The sequence below is a fragment of the Panthera onca genome, chromosome X (genome assembly GCF_046562875.1).
Source record: "Panthera onca isolate mPanOnc1 chromosome X, mPanOnc1 haplotype 2, whole genome shotgun sequence".
Lineage (NCBI taxonomy): Eukaryota > Metazoa > Chordata > Mammalia > Carnivora > Felidae > Panthera > Panthera onca.
Window position 1 is genome coordinate 78925945 of NC_138357.1, and position 13938 is coordinate 78939882.

Here is a 13938-nt window from a genome sequence, read left to right on the forward strand (position 1 = left end):
TCTAGTTGTGATTGTCTTTAAATGTTTGTTTGCCTAAACTAGACAACTGGAGGTAAACTTCAGAAAATTTGTCACATTATTTCATGTATAGACAATCTTCTGTGCTTGTTATTCTGTGGGGATAATAATACCCCATGGGCATGTAATTGTTTAAGCAACTGGAAAACAGGATGGATCTCTAAATATGCAAACCATATCTTCCCTAAACCTGATCTGACAGTTACCAGAAACCCACCCCTTTCGAAGACTTGGAGGTGGACTTTACAGACATACAACCAAATAGAGGATTCAGTTTCAGGTATCACCTTATTAGTCCATCACTCCAGAGTTCAGAAGGCCAACTCAGAGGAAACTTCAACCTGGCAAAGTGATCCAGATCCAGTCAACCTGCTTAAACTGACCCTCCAAAAGACACTGGCCTCTGAGATCTCCAGCCCTGATCCAGCCACACCCTGGAAGCTGGCTGGTCTGTGCATGGCAGAAGCTTGAGGAATCAACATGTGGACTGAGCCCAGGGGTTCGGATGCAACTCTGCCAGCCTTTGCCCCTTACTGCTGTCATAGCTCTGATCTTACTTCTTGTTGTTGGGCTAATAAAGAGTGATAGCACCAACAAGCTGGATATGGAATGGATGGCAGACTCCCTGGTAACCTTACAAAGCCAAATAATCTCCCTGGCATCAGTGTCCCTCCAAAATAGGCAAGCCCTTGACCTCCTCACTTCAGAAAAAGGAGGGACTTGTGTCTTTCTGGGGGGAGGAAACATGCTTGTTCCCAGGGCTCAGATCTTCAGAGAAATGGTCTCCTCTGAGCCCACTGGTATTAAATAAATCTCAGATCCACCAAGATCTGTGAGTGCCACTTGGTTTTTCTGTCAGCGTTCCAGCCTGGTTCTGTAACACAACAGTCAAGAATCTTAACAAAACTTGAGGAAGTGAGAAAATATGATTTCCAGTGTTACTGCATTTTAATAGTGAAATGTCCAATTTTAACACACACACTAAAAAAATACGAGGTATATAAAGAAACAGGAAAGCATGGTCCATTTAAAGGAACAAAATAAACTGATAGAAACCATACCCAGAGAACTCAGACATCAGACTTACTAGAAAAGAAAAACTGCCTGAAAGAGTGAAGTCAGCAAGATGACAAAATAGAAAGCTTGAAGGCCCTTGTTTGCCCATGGAAACACCAAATAACAATAAGCAGCCAAAATTTGCTTTGTGGGAAACATAGAATCCATTTAAGGAACTGCAACAATCAAGCAAACATTTAACTAAGAAAAACACACTATAAGAAGTTTTCTGGCACTTTTGCTCCCTTCTACATTACCTCCTTCTTAGCACATTGTACATGCAGTTGAGAGTGAGCTGCCCAATTTCCAGTTTCTTCCTCAGGACAGAAATAAATGAATAAAATGTAGTTGTAATGTCTGGCTTGTCTGTTATTGTAGCCTGAGGAACTGTTTTCTGTTTTGCCTGCCAAGGAGCACTGACAGTGATAGTGGCTTAGATTGCATGTTAGGTTAGAGGCTTCTGAAAACAGTAATATGTAGGGGATATGAAGTAGTACAGGTGTCCAGGATCAAGAGATAAAAGGCACAGGAATACAATAGAACAGGCAAATCTCTAACAAGAAGCAGGGGTGAGATTCTTAGGGGAATTAAGGCATTTAAGTGCATCTTCATATGCTGAGGAATTTTATGAAACCACATAAAATTTTCTCAGGAAAGACACAATTTCAGAAAAGTCCTGAAAAAACCTTTAGCTTTCATGCTAGGGTGATTGATGAAGGTCTTCTCCTGTATGGAACCTGTCTGCAAATCCTGGAAAAGGTGAATTTTTTCAAAAACCCAATTTTCAACTAAATCTTGCAAGACATAGAAAGATACATGGTAACCTATGTCATTCAAACATAAAATAAGTTTTAAAAAATTAACCCAAAAGAAACTCAGACTTAGACTTACTCAACAAAGGATTTTAATCAACTGCCTTATATATACTAAATAAGCCAAAGGATAACAAACAGGCAACTAAATAAAATCAGGAATATTATATATGAACAAAATGAGAATATCAAGAGTTATAAAATATACAAATGAACCACACAGAAATTTTGGAGTTGAAAAACATAGAAACCAAATTTAGTAATTCACTAGATGAATTTAACAGCAGACTAATAGAACAAAGAATCAGTGAATTTGAAAACAAGTCATTTAGTATGATAGACTTTAACAAAAAATGAAAAGAATAAAGAAAAATGAAAAGAGCCTAACGGACCTATGGCACACTGCCTGTCAAACCAATATACACATTAATAATGTCCTTGAAGGAAAAGAGAAATAAAGGAATAGAAATGTTTTTCAAAAGAATGGCAAAAAATCTCCGAAATTTGAAGAGTCATGAATATACAAACATTAATTCTGAACATATTACAAGTAGTACAAGCCCAAAGAGATGCACACTGAGGCATATAATAAAACTGAACAAATTCAAAGATAAAGAGAGAATCTTGAAAATAGTAGAAGAAAGAAGAAGTATGTATGCTATATACAAAGGAATTTCAATTAGAATATCCGTGAATTTTTCAGCAAAAATTAACAGGACTTCAGGCAGTGGGATAGTATGTTTAATGTGCTGAAAGAAAAAAAAAATCTTGTATTCTGCCACATGAAAATTCTATCTGGCAAAACTGTCCATCAAAAATGAGGGAATAATCAAGACATCCCCAGGTAAACAAAAGCTGATGATCTTCATTACTAGACAAGCCCTACATTATATGTTGCAAAGAGTTCTTCAGCTTAAAATGAAAGGACAGTAGACAATAACTTGAAGTTGTATAAAGACCTAAAAGTTCCATTCTAAATGTAAATAAGTGGGAAAATATAAAAGCCAGTGTTATTGTAATTTTTCATTGTAACTCCATTTTTAATTCCTACATGATTTAAAGGCCAAATATATAAAAATAATTATAAACCTATGGTACTGAGTATCAACACATAAAAATGCAATTCGTGACATCAATAACGTAAAAGGTGGAATGCAACTCATTAGAAGTAAAGATTTCAGATGCAATTAAAGTTAGTTTGGTTCTGTTCAAATTACATTGTTATAATTTTAGGACACTTAATTTAACCTTCAAGAAAACTAAAAGAACCAATAAAATATATACAAAAGGAAAAGAGAATAGAATAAAAATGTCACTAAAAACAAATCAACTAAACACAACTAGTGACAGGGGACCAAAAAAAAAGATAAGACATGTATCTTATAAATATAATACAAACAAATATAAATATATATTGTCAGAAGTCCATCTTAACCAAATATAATATGTCAGAAGTCCATCTTAACCAACAATTAATTTTTATTGAAGTATAATTAACATACAGTGTTTTATTAGTTTCAAGTAGACAATATAATGATTCAAAAATTGTATACATTACTCAGTGCTCATCAAAGGAGGTATATTCTTAATCCTCATTATGCATTTCACCTGTATCCCGACCCACCTCTGCTCTGGCAAATACCAGTTTGTTCTCTGTATTTAATAGAGTTTTTATTTTTTAATTTTAATTCCAGTATAGTTAACATACAGTGTAGTATTAGTTTCAGTGTAGAATATAGTGATTCAACAATTCTATTAATTACTCAGTGCTCATCATGCTAAGCATTCTCTTAATCCCTTTCACCTATTTCACCCATCCCCCACCCAACTTCCTTCTGGTAACCATCAATTTGCTCTATCTAGTTCAAAACCTGTTCTTTGCTTTGTCTCTGTTGTTTCCTTTGTTTTGTTTTTAAATTCCACAAATGAGTGAAATCATATGGTATTTGTCTTTTACAGAAAGACTTATTTCACTAAGCATTATACTTTCTAGCTCCATCCATGTTGTTGCAAATAACAAGATTTAATTCATTTTCTTCCTATTTATTTTTTATTTGTTTTTTATTTTAATTAAAGTATAGTTAACCTATAGTGTTATATTAGTTTCAGATGTACAATATAATGACTCAACAATGATACACATTAATCATTGCTCATCACGACAAGTGCACTCTTAAAATTTTTTTTAACTTTTAATTTAAAAAAAATGTGTGAGTGTGTGTGTGTGTGTGTGTGTGTGTGTGTGTGTGTGATGTCTTCTTTATCCATTATGGATATTTAGGCTCTTTCCATAATTTGGCTATAGTTGATAATGCTGTTATAAACATTGGGCTGCATGTGCACCTTCAAATTACTATTTTTGTATCCTGTAGGTAAAGAGCTATTCGGGTTATTGCCATGTCATAAGATAGTTCCATTTTTAGCTTTTTGAAGATCCTACATAGTGTTTTCTAGAGTGGCTTCACCAATTTGCATTCCCACCAACAGTTCTAGAAAGTTTCTCTTTCTCCACATCCTCGCCAACATCTGTTGTTTCCTGTGTTGTAAATTTCACCCATTCTGACAGGTAGTGCCTCACTGTAGTTTTCACTTGTATTTTCCCGTTAATGAGGGATGTGGAGCATCTTTCCATGTGTCTGTTAGCCATCTCTATGTCTTCTTTGGAAAAATGTCTATTCATGTCTTCTGCCCATTTCTTTTTTTAATTTAAAAAAATTAAATATTTATTTATTTTTGAGACATATAGACAGAGCACAAGTGGTAGAGGAGCAGAGAGAGGGAGACATAGAATCCAAAGCAGGCTCCAGGCTCTGAGCCAATAGCACAGAGCCTGACACAGGGCTCGAACTCATGAAGCACGAGATCATGACCTGAGCTGAAGTCAGAGGCTTAACCAACTGAGACACCCAGTACTGCTTTTCTGCCCATTTCTTCACTGGATTATTTGCATTTTAGTTGCTGTGTTTGATAAGTTCTTTATAGATTTTGGATACTAGCTCTTTATCAGATATGTCATTTGCAAATATCTTCTCTCATTCTGTCAGCTGCCTTTTAGTTTTGTCGATGGTTTTCTTAGTTGTGCAGATAGTTTTTCTTGATGAAGTTTCAATAGTTAATTTTGACTTCTGTTTCCATTTCATCCAGAGATGTTACTAGTTAGAAGTTGTTCTAGTCAATATCAAAGGGTTGCTGCCTATGTTCTTCTCTAGGATTTTAACTGTTTCTAGTCTCACATTTAGGTCTTTCACCCATTTTGAGTTTATTTTTGTGTATGGTGTAAGAAAGTAATCCAGTTTCATTCTTCCTGTCCAGTTTTCCCATTACAATTGGTTGAAAATACTGTCTTTTTTCCATTATATATTCCTGCTTTGTCAAAGATTAGTTGACCATATAGTTGTAGGTCCCATATTCTGAGAATATTCTATTCCATTGATTTGAGTGTCTGTTTTTGTGCCAGTATCATACTGTCTTGATAACTACATCTTTGTAATACAGCTTGAAGTCCAGGATTGTGATGCCTCCAGGCTTGCTTTTATTTTTCAAGATTATTTTGGCTAATTTTGGCTAATTTTGCAGTTCCATACAAATTTTAGTATTGTTTGTTCTAGCTTTGTGAAAAATGCCGGTGATTTTTTTTTATAGGGATTGCAATAAATGTGTAGATGACTTTGGGTAGTATAGACATTTTTACATATTTGTTGTTCCAAATCCATGAGCATGGAAATTTTTCCATTTGTTTGTGTCTTCGTTAAAATCTTTCATCAGAGTTGTATAGTTTTCAGAGTACAGATATTTTACCTTTTTCATTAGGTTTATTCCTAGATATCTAATGGTTTTTGGTGCAATTGAAAATCTCTTGATTTCTCTTTCTGCTGCTTCATTATTGGTGTATAGGACTGCAACAGATTTCTGTACACTGATTTCATATCCTGTGACTTCACTGAACTGGTATATCAGTTCTAGCAATGTTTTGATAGAGCCTTTACTGGTTTCTACATAGAGTATCATGTCATCTGGTAATAGTGAACGTTTGACTTCTTCCTTGCCAATTTGAATACCTTTTTTTTCTTTTAGTTGTCTGATTGTTGAGGCTAGTATGTCCAGTGCTATGTCAAATAACAATGGCAAGAGTGGACATCCCTGTCTTATTCCTAACCATAAGAAATCTCTCAGATATTCCCAATTGAGGATATTAGCTTTGTGTTTTCATCTATGACCTTTATGTTATTGAGATATATTCCCTCTATCCCTATTTTGTTGAGGATTTTCTTTTTAATCAAGAATGGATGCTGTCCTTTGTCAAATGCTTTTTCTGAATCTATTGAGGGGATGATGTGATTCTTACTCTTTCTTTTATTAATGTGGTTTACCACATTAATTTATGAATATTGAACCACTCTTTCAGCCCAAGAATAAATCCTCCTTGATTGTGGTGAATGATTCCTTTAATGCACTGTTGGATTTAATTGGCTAATTTGTTGAGAATTTTTGCATTCATGTTCATCAAGGATAATGGAACGTAATTCTCTTTTTTAGTGGATTCTCTCTCTGGTTTTGGAACCAAGGTAATGCTGGCCTTGTAGAATGGGTTTGGAAATTTTGCTTCCTTTTCTATTTTTGAAATAGTTTGAGAAGAATAGGCATTAATTATTCTTTCAATGTTTGGTAGAATTCCCCAGGGAAACCATCTTCCCCTAGGCTTTTGTTTGTTGGGAGATTTTGATTACTGATTCAATTTCTTTTCAATTTCATAGAAAATATTAACAGACTTATAGTTTTGGTAGTTTATATGTTTCTAGAAATTTATATGTGTCTTCCAGGTAGCACAATTTGTTGGCATATACTTTTTCACAGTATTCTCTTATAGTTGTTTGTATTTCTGTGGTTTTGGTTGTGATCTCTCCTCTCATTCATGATTTTATTTACTAAATGTGGGTACTCTCTCTTTTATTTTTGATAAGACTGGCTAGGGTTTTGATTTTATTGATTCTTTTAAACAAACAGCTCCCTTTTTCATGATCTGTTCTACTTTTTTTGTTTCTATTTTGTTTATTTCTTTAATATTTTCTTTTTTCTGCTGGATTTAGGCTTCTTTTATAGCCCCTTAGGTGCAAGGCTAGGTTGTGAATTTGATATTTTTCTTGTTTCTTGAGGTAGTCCTGTAAGACTATATACTTCCCTCTTATGAACACTTTTGCTGTATCCCAAAAGCTGTGGACTGTCATGTTCTCATTTTCATTTATTTCCATGTATTTTATTTTAACTTCTTTAATTTCCACATTAACCTGTTCATTCTTTAGTAGGATGTTCTTAACATACATGTATTTGTGGACTTTCCAAATTTTTTACTGTTGTTGACTTCAAGTTTCATAATATTGTGGTTTAAAAATATGCACAGTATGATCCCAATCTTGTTGTATTTGTTGAGGCCTGATTTGTGACTCTGTATGTGATCTATTCTGTAGAAGTTCCCATGTGTACTTGAAAAAAATGTGTATTCTGCTGCTTTAGGGTGAAACGTTCTGATATATCTGTTAAGTCCGTCTGATCCTGCGTGTCATTCAAAACCAGTGTTTCCTTGTTGATTTTCTCTTAGATGATATGTCCATTGCTATAAGTCAGGTGTTAAAGTCACCTAAAATTATTATACTATTTTCAATGACTTCCTCTTTGTTTGTTATTAATTGCTTTATATATTGGGGTGTTTCCATGTTAGGGATATAAATACTTAAATTGTTAAACCTTCTTGTTGGACAGACCCCTTTATTATGATATAGTGCCTTTCTTCATCTCTCTTTAAATGTTTTAGTTTACAATATAGTTTGTTTGATATAAGTAGGGCTACTCTGGCTTTCTTTTGGTGACCATTAGCATGATAAATGAGTCTCCATCCCATCACTTTTAATCTGAAGATTTTTTTTTAGGTGAAACTGAGTTTCTTGTAGACAGCATATAGATGGGTCTGCTGGATAAAATATTCTTGGCTACATATTTTTCCCATTCACCAGGTTGATTATATCATGCCACTCCCTTCTGGCCTTTCATGTTTTCATGGATGTGTCTGCTACTAACCTTATTTGTCTTCCTTTGGAATTTGGGATATTTTCTCCCTTGCTGCTCTTAGGACCTTTTCCTTATCTGTGTTTTGCAAATTTTACTATGATATGTCTTGGTGTTGGCCTGCTTTTTTGATTTTGATGTGAGATCTTTGTGGCTCCTAGATTTGAATGTCTGTTTCCTTCCCCAGATTAGGGCAGTTTTCAGCTATAATTTGCTCAAATAAACCTTTTCCCCTTTTCCCTCTCTTCCTCTTCTGGGACCCATATGATATATCTCTGAGTCCCCTAAGTCTACTATCCTCAAACAAGATTTGTCTTTCCCTCTTCTTTTCAGCTTCATTATTTTCCATAATTTGATATTCTATATCACTTATTCATTCCTCTGCTTCTTCCACACTTAATTGCCATTACATCCAGTTGCTTTCACATCTCAGTTATAGCATTTTTATTTTAGCCTTACTGGTTTTAGGTCATTTATCTCTGCAGTAAGGGATTCCATGGTGTCTTCTTTGCTTTTCTCAAGGCCAGTGAATATACTTATGATGATTGTTTTAAATTTTTGGGCAAGGCATATTACTTATATCTGTTTCAATTTGATCCCTGGCCATGAACTTTTATTGCTCTCTTTTGGGGATGAATTCCTCCATCTTGGCATTTTGTCTAGGTTTCTGTCTCCTTCTGTGTTAAGAAAGCCTTTTATATTCCTGCTCCTGAGAGTAATGGCTCTATGAAGAAGAGGTAATATACTTTTCAGAGCCTGGAGCTTCAGGAAGTGTCTCTGATGTATACTGTGTACACTCTGCTGCTCTGTTTTGGCTATCCTTTCCCTCCAGTCAGTCCTTCACAGTTTTTCCTGGCCCGAAGTGGTAAGTGTTTGGACCTTGGTCAAAATGTCATGAGTTTTAACTGGGTGTAGTCTAGTCTTTTTGTTAAAAGAAACCAGATTCTATTTCCACTAGAACAGAAGTTTTGCAGCACTCTATGGTCAGTAGACCTGGTGCTTTGTGCGGGGAGGTTGCTGGTCTTGTAAGGAAGGGGCCTGCTGCTCTTTCTCATTCACACTTGCCCTAGTAAAGGAGAACCAGCAGAATGAAGTGGGGAGGGCTTGGTGCAAGTGGCTCAGGCCTCCATTGTTGGTGTTGTGCTGCAACCTGAGGTCCATCCTTGTTAATGGACTGTGGAGAAAAATGGTGCCAGCCCTCTTTTTCATACCTTGAGAGAGGAGTTCGCACCCTGCACTTTCCAGTAACTCCTCAGATAAGAGTGAACAATCTCCCTTCAAGTGTCCCAGGCATCCCTCAGATCCCTGCCTCCACTCTATGTCCACACTGTCTGCCCACCAGACAGCGTACTGCACCTGTGTTTTATCACAGGCACACCGGCTGGGTGTCAAAAATCCAAACTTCAGGGTCACAGCATGGCATGGACTTGTGCTGGTCATCTGGAGAAGGGTCTCATGTCACTGGGGCAGGTGCAATTTTGTCCCAGAAGGGCAATCCCACCAATGCATGAGAGCTTGAAATTTAAAGTGCAGCAAAAAGCCTATTTTCAGGTTATCTGTCCTCAACAGGTGTCTATGACCCTATGCTAAGTGGTGGGGGAGTGTAATGGTGCCCACCAGCTCTTTTGTACCTGAAAGACAATGCCACCTCTCCCAGATGTACTCCCAGGAGGAACTGTCTACCAGTGTGTCTCAAGGGATCCTCAGATCGCATGGTATGCTTCCAGGCCTCTGCTCTCTTTCTCCACAGGAGAACTGCAGAACCCACCAGGCTTAATACCACCTATAGCATGGATGTCTAAAACTCCAGTCTTTGATGTCCACTGGTTGTAAAACCTCATGATAATCACCCCTCTCCTTTTCTCAGTCAATGACTTTAGGGAAGTGTTTTCCTTATGCGATGACTTGTGGGCAGTACAGCTCTCTCTCTCTCTCTCTCTCTCTCTCTCTCTCTCTGCCTCTCCCTCTCCGTCTCCCTCTCCCTCTCCCTCTCCCTCTCCCTCTCCCTCTCCCTCTCCCTCCCTCTCTTCCCCCCTCTCCATGATCAGGACTCATTCCCTTCCACAGAACCCATGATCCCTTTCTCCCCCAAATTACATATACACACTTCCACCTTCCACAATGTGGCCTCTTTGCTCCCTCTAGACCTCTTATTGATTTATTGGGTGTTCAGAATTATTTGATATTTATCTAGGTGTGTTTGATGGATGAGGTAAGTATAGGGTCCTCCTGCTATGCCATATTTAAGGTTAGTTTTTATATTTCAGATTTTCCTTGATTCTTGAGATAGGCCCATATTGCTATACACTTCCCTTTTAGGACTGCTTTTGCTGCATCCCAAAGTTTTTGCAATACCATGTTTTCATTTTCATTTGTTTCCATGAATATTTTTATTTCTTCTTTGATTTCCTGATGTTCTTTAACCTCCATATATTTGTGCTCTTTCCAATTTTGTATTATACTTGATTTCAGGATTCATAACGTCATGGTCACAAAATATGTATGGTACAATCTCAGTCTAATCATACTTGTTGAGGCCTGATGTTTTATGTAGTATGTGATCTATCCTGGAGAACGTCACATGTGCACTGGAAAAGAATGTCTATTCTGTTTCAAGGTGGAATTTGATTACTTTTTCTTTTTTAAAAAAGATTTATTTTTTGTTTATTTATATATTTTGAAAGAGAGTGTGAGTGGGGGAGGGGCAGAGAGAGAGAGAGAAGGAGAGAGAAAATTCCAAGTGGACTCCATGGTTAGAATGGAGCCTAATGCCCCGAATAGCCAAAGTAATTTTGAAGAAGAAGACCAAAGCAGGAGGCATCACAATCCCAGACTTTAGCCTCTACTACAAAGCTGTCATCATCAAGACAGCATGGTATTGGCATAAAAACAGACACATAGACCAATGGAATAGAATAGAAACCCCAGAACTAGACCCACAAACGTATGGCCAACTCATCTTTGACAAAGCAGGAAAGAACATCCAATGGAAAAAAGACAGTCTCTTTAACAAATGGTGCTGGGAGAACTGGACAGCAACATGCAGAAGGTTGAAACTAGACCACTTTCTCACACCATTCACAAAAATAAACTCAAAATGGATAAAGGACCTGAATGTGAGACAGAAAACCATCAAAACCTTAGAGGAGAAAGCAGGAAAAGACCTCTCTGACCTCAGCCGTAGCAATCTCTTACTCGACACATCCCCAAAGGCAAGGGAATTAAAAGCAAAAGTGAATTACTGGGACCTTATGAAGATAAAAAGCTTCTGCACAGCAAAGGAAACAACCAACAAAACTAAAAGGCAAGCAACGGAATGGGAAAAGATATTTGCAAATGACACATCGGACAAAGGGCTAGTATCCAAAATCTATAAAGAGCTCATCAAACTCCACCCCCGAAAAACAAATAACCCAGTGAAGAAATGGGCAGAAAACATGAATAGACACTTCTCTAAAGAAGACATCCGGATGGCCAACAGGCACATGAAAAGATGTTCAACTTCGCTCCTTATCAGGGAAATACAAATCAAAACCACACTCAGATACCACCTCACGCCAGTCAGAGTGGCCAAAATGAAGAAATCAGGAGACTATAGATGCTGGAGAGGATGTGGAGAAACAGGAACCCTCTTGCACTGTTGGTGGGAATGCAAATTGGTGCAGCCGCTCTGGAAAGCAGTGTGGAGGTTCCTCAGAAAATTAAAAATAGACCTACCCTATGACCCAGCAATAGCACTGCTAGGAATTTATCCAAGGGATACAGGAGTACTGATGCATAGGGGCACCTGTACCCCAATGTTTATAGCGGCACTCTCAACAATAGCCAAATTATGGAAAGAGCCTAAATGTCCATCAACTGATGAATGGATAAAGAAATTGTGGTTTATATACACAATGGAATACTACGTGGCAATGAGAAAAAATGAAATATGGCCTTTTGTAGCAACATGGATGGAACTGGAGAGTGTGATGCTAAGTGAAATAAGCCATACAGAGAAAGACAGATACCATATGGTTTCACTCTTTGTGGATCCTGAGAAACATAACAGAAACCCATGGGGGAGGGGAAGGAAAAAAAAAAAAAAAAGAGGTTAGAGTGGGAGAGAGCCAAAGCATAAGAGACTGTTAAAAACTGAGAACAAACTGAGGGTTGATGGGGGGTGGGAGGGAGGGCAGGGTGGGAGGGAGGGCAGGGTGGGTGATGGGTATTGAGGAGGGCACCTTTTGGGATGAGCACTGGGTGTTGTATGGAAACCAATTTGACAGTAAATTTCATATATTAAAAAAGAAAAAAAAAAGAAAAAAAAAAAAAAAAAAAAAGAATGGAGCCTAATGCAGGGCTCAATATTAAGACTGTGATATCATGACCTGAGCTGAAATCAATAGTTGGACCCTCAACTGACAGACACCCAGGCACCCCTAGGATGGATTTTTGTGAATATATCTGTTAAGACCATCTGGTCCCATGTGTCACTGAATGCTACTGTTTCCCTGTTGATTTTTTTGCTTATATGATCTGTCCATTGATGTAAGTCCCATACTATTATTGTATTATTATTAATTGGTTCCTTTATATTTGTTATTGTTATATATATTTGGGTGCTCACATGTTGGGTGCATAAAGATTTACAATTGTTAGATCTTGTTCAATTTCCCATTTGTTATGATATAGTGCCATTTTTTATCTCTTGTTTGTTTTGTTTAAAATCTAGTTTTTCTGATGTAAGTATTGCTACTCTACTTTCTTTTAACATCCATTTGTATGATAAATGTTTCCCCATCTCCAAACTTTAAATCTGCAGGTGTCATTAGGTTAAAATAAGCTTCTTGTATTCCCACCAACAATGCAAAAGAGATACTCTTTCTCCGCATCTTTGCCAACATCTGTTGTTGCTTGTGTTGTTAATGTTAGCCATTCTGACAGGTGTAAGGTGGTATCTCATTGTGGTTTTGATTTGTATTTCCCTGATGATGAGTGATGTTGAGCATTTTTTCATGTGTCAGTTGGCCATCTGGATGTCTTCTTTGGAGAAGTGTCTATTCATGTCTTTTGCCCACTGGATTAGTTGTTTTTTGGGGGGTGTTGAGTTTGATAAGTTCTTTGTAGATATTGGATACTAACCCTTTATCTGATATATCATTTGCAAATATCTTCTCCCATTCTGTCGGTTGCCTTTTAGTTTTGCTGATTGTTTCCTTCACTGTGCAGAAGCTTTTTATTTTGATGATGTCCCAGTAGTTCATTTTTGCTTTTGTTTCCCTTGCCTCTGGAGACATGTTCAGTAAGAAATTGCTGTGGACAAGCTGGTGCAGCCACTCGGGAAAACAGTATGGAGGTTTCTCAAAAAACTAAAAATAGAACTACCCTATGACCCAGCAATTGCACTACTAGGCATTTATCCAAGGGATACAGGTGTGCTGTTTCGAAGGGACACATGCACCCCCATGTTTATCGCAGAACTATCAACAATAGCCAAAGTATGGAAAGAGCCCAAATGTCCATCGATGGGTGAATGGATAAAAATAATTTGGTATATATATATATATATATATATATATATATATATATATACACACACAAACACACACACACACACACACACATACACACACACACACACACACACACACACACACACACAATGGAGTATTACTCAGCAATCAAAAAGAATGAAATCCTGCCATTTGCAACTATGAGGATGGAACTGGAGGGTATTATGCTAAGTGAAATCAGCAGAGAAAGACAAAAATCATATGACTTCACTCATATGAGGACTTTAAGAGACAAAACAGAGGAACATAAGGGAAGGGAAACAAAAATAATATAAAAACATGGAGGGGGACAAAACAAAAGAGACTCATAAATATGGAGAATAAACTGAAGGTTTCTGGAGGGGTTGTGGGAGGGGGGATGGGCTAAATGGGAAAGGGACATTAAGGAATCTACTCCGGAAATCATTGCTTCACTGTATACTAATTTGGATGTAAAT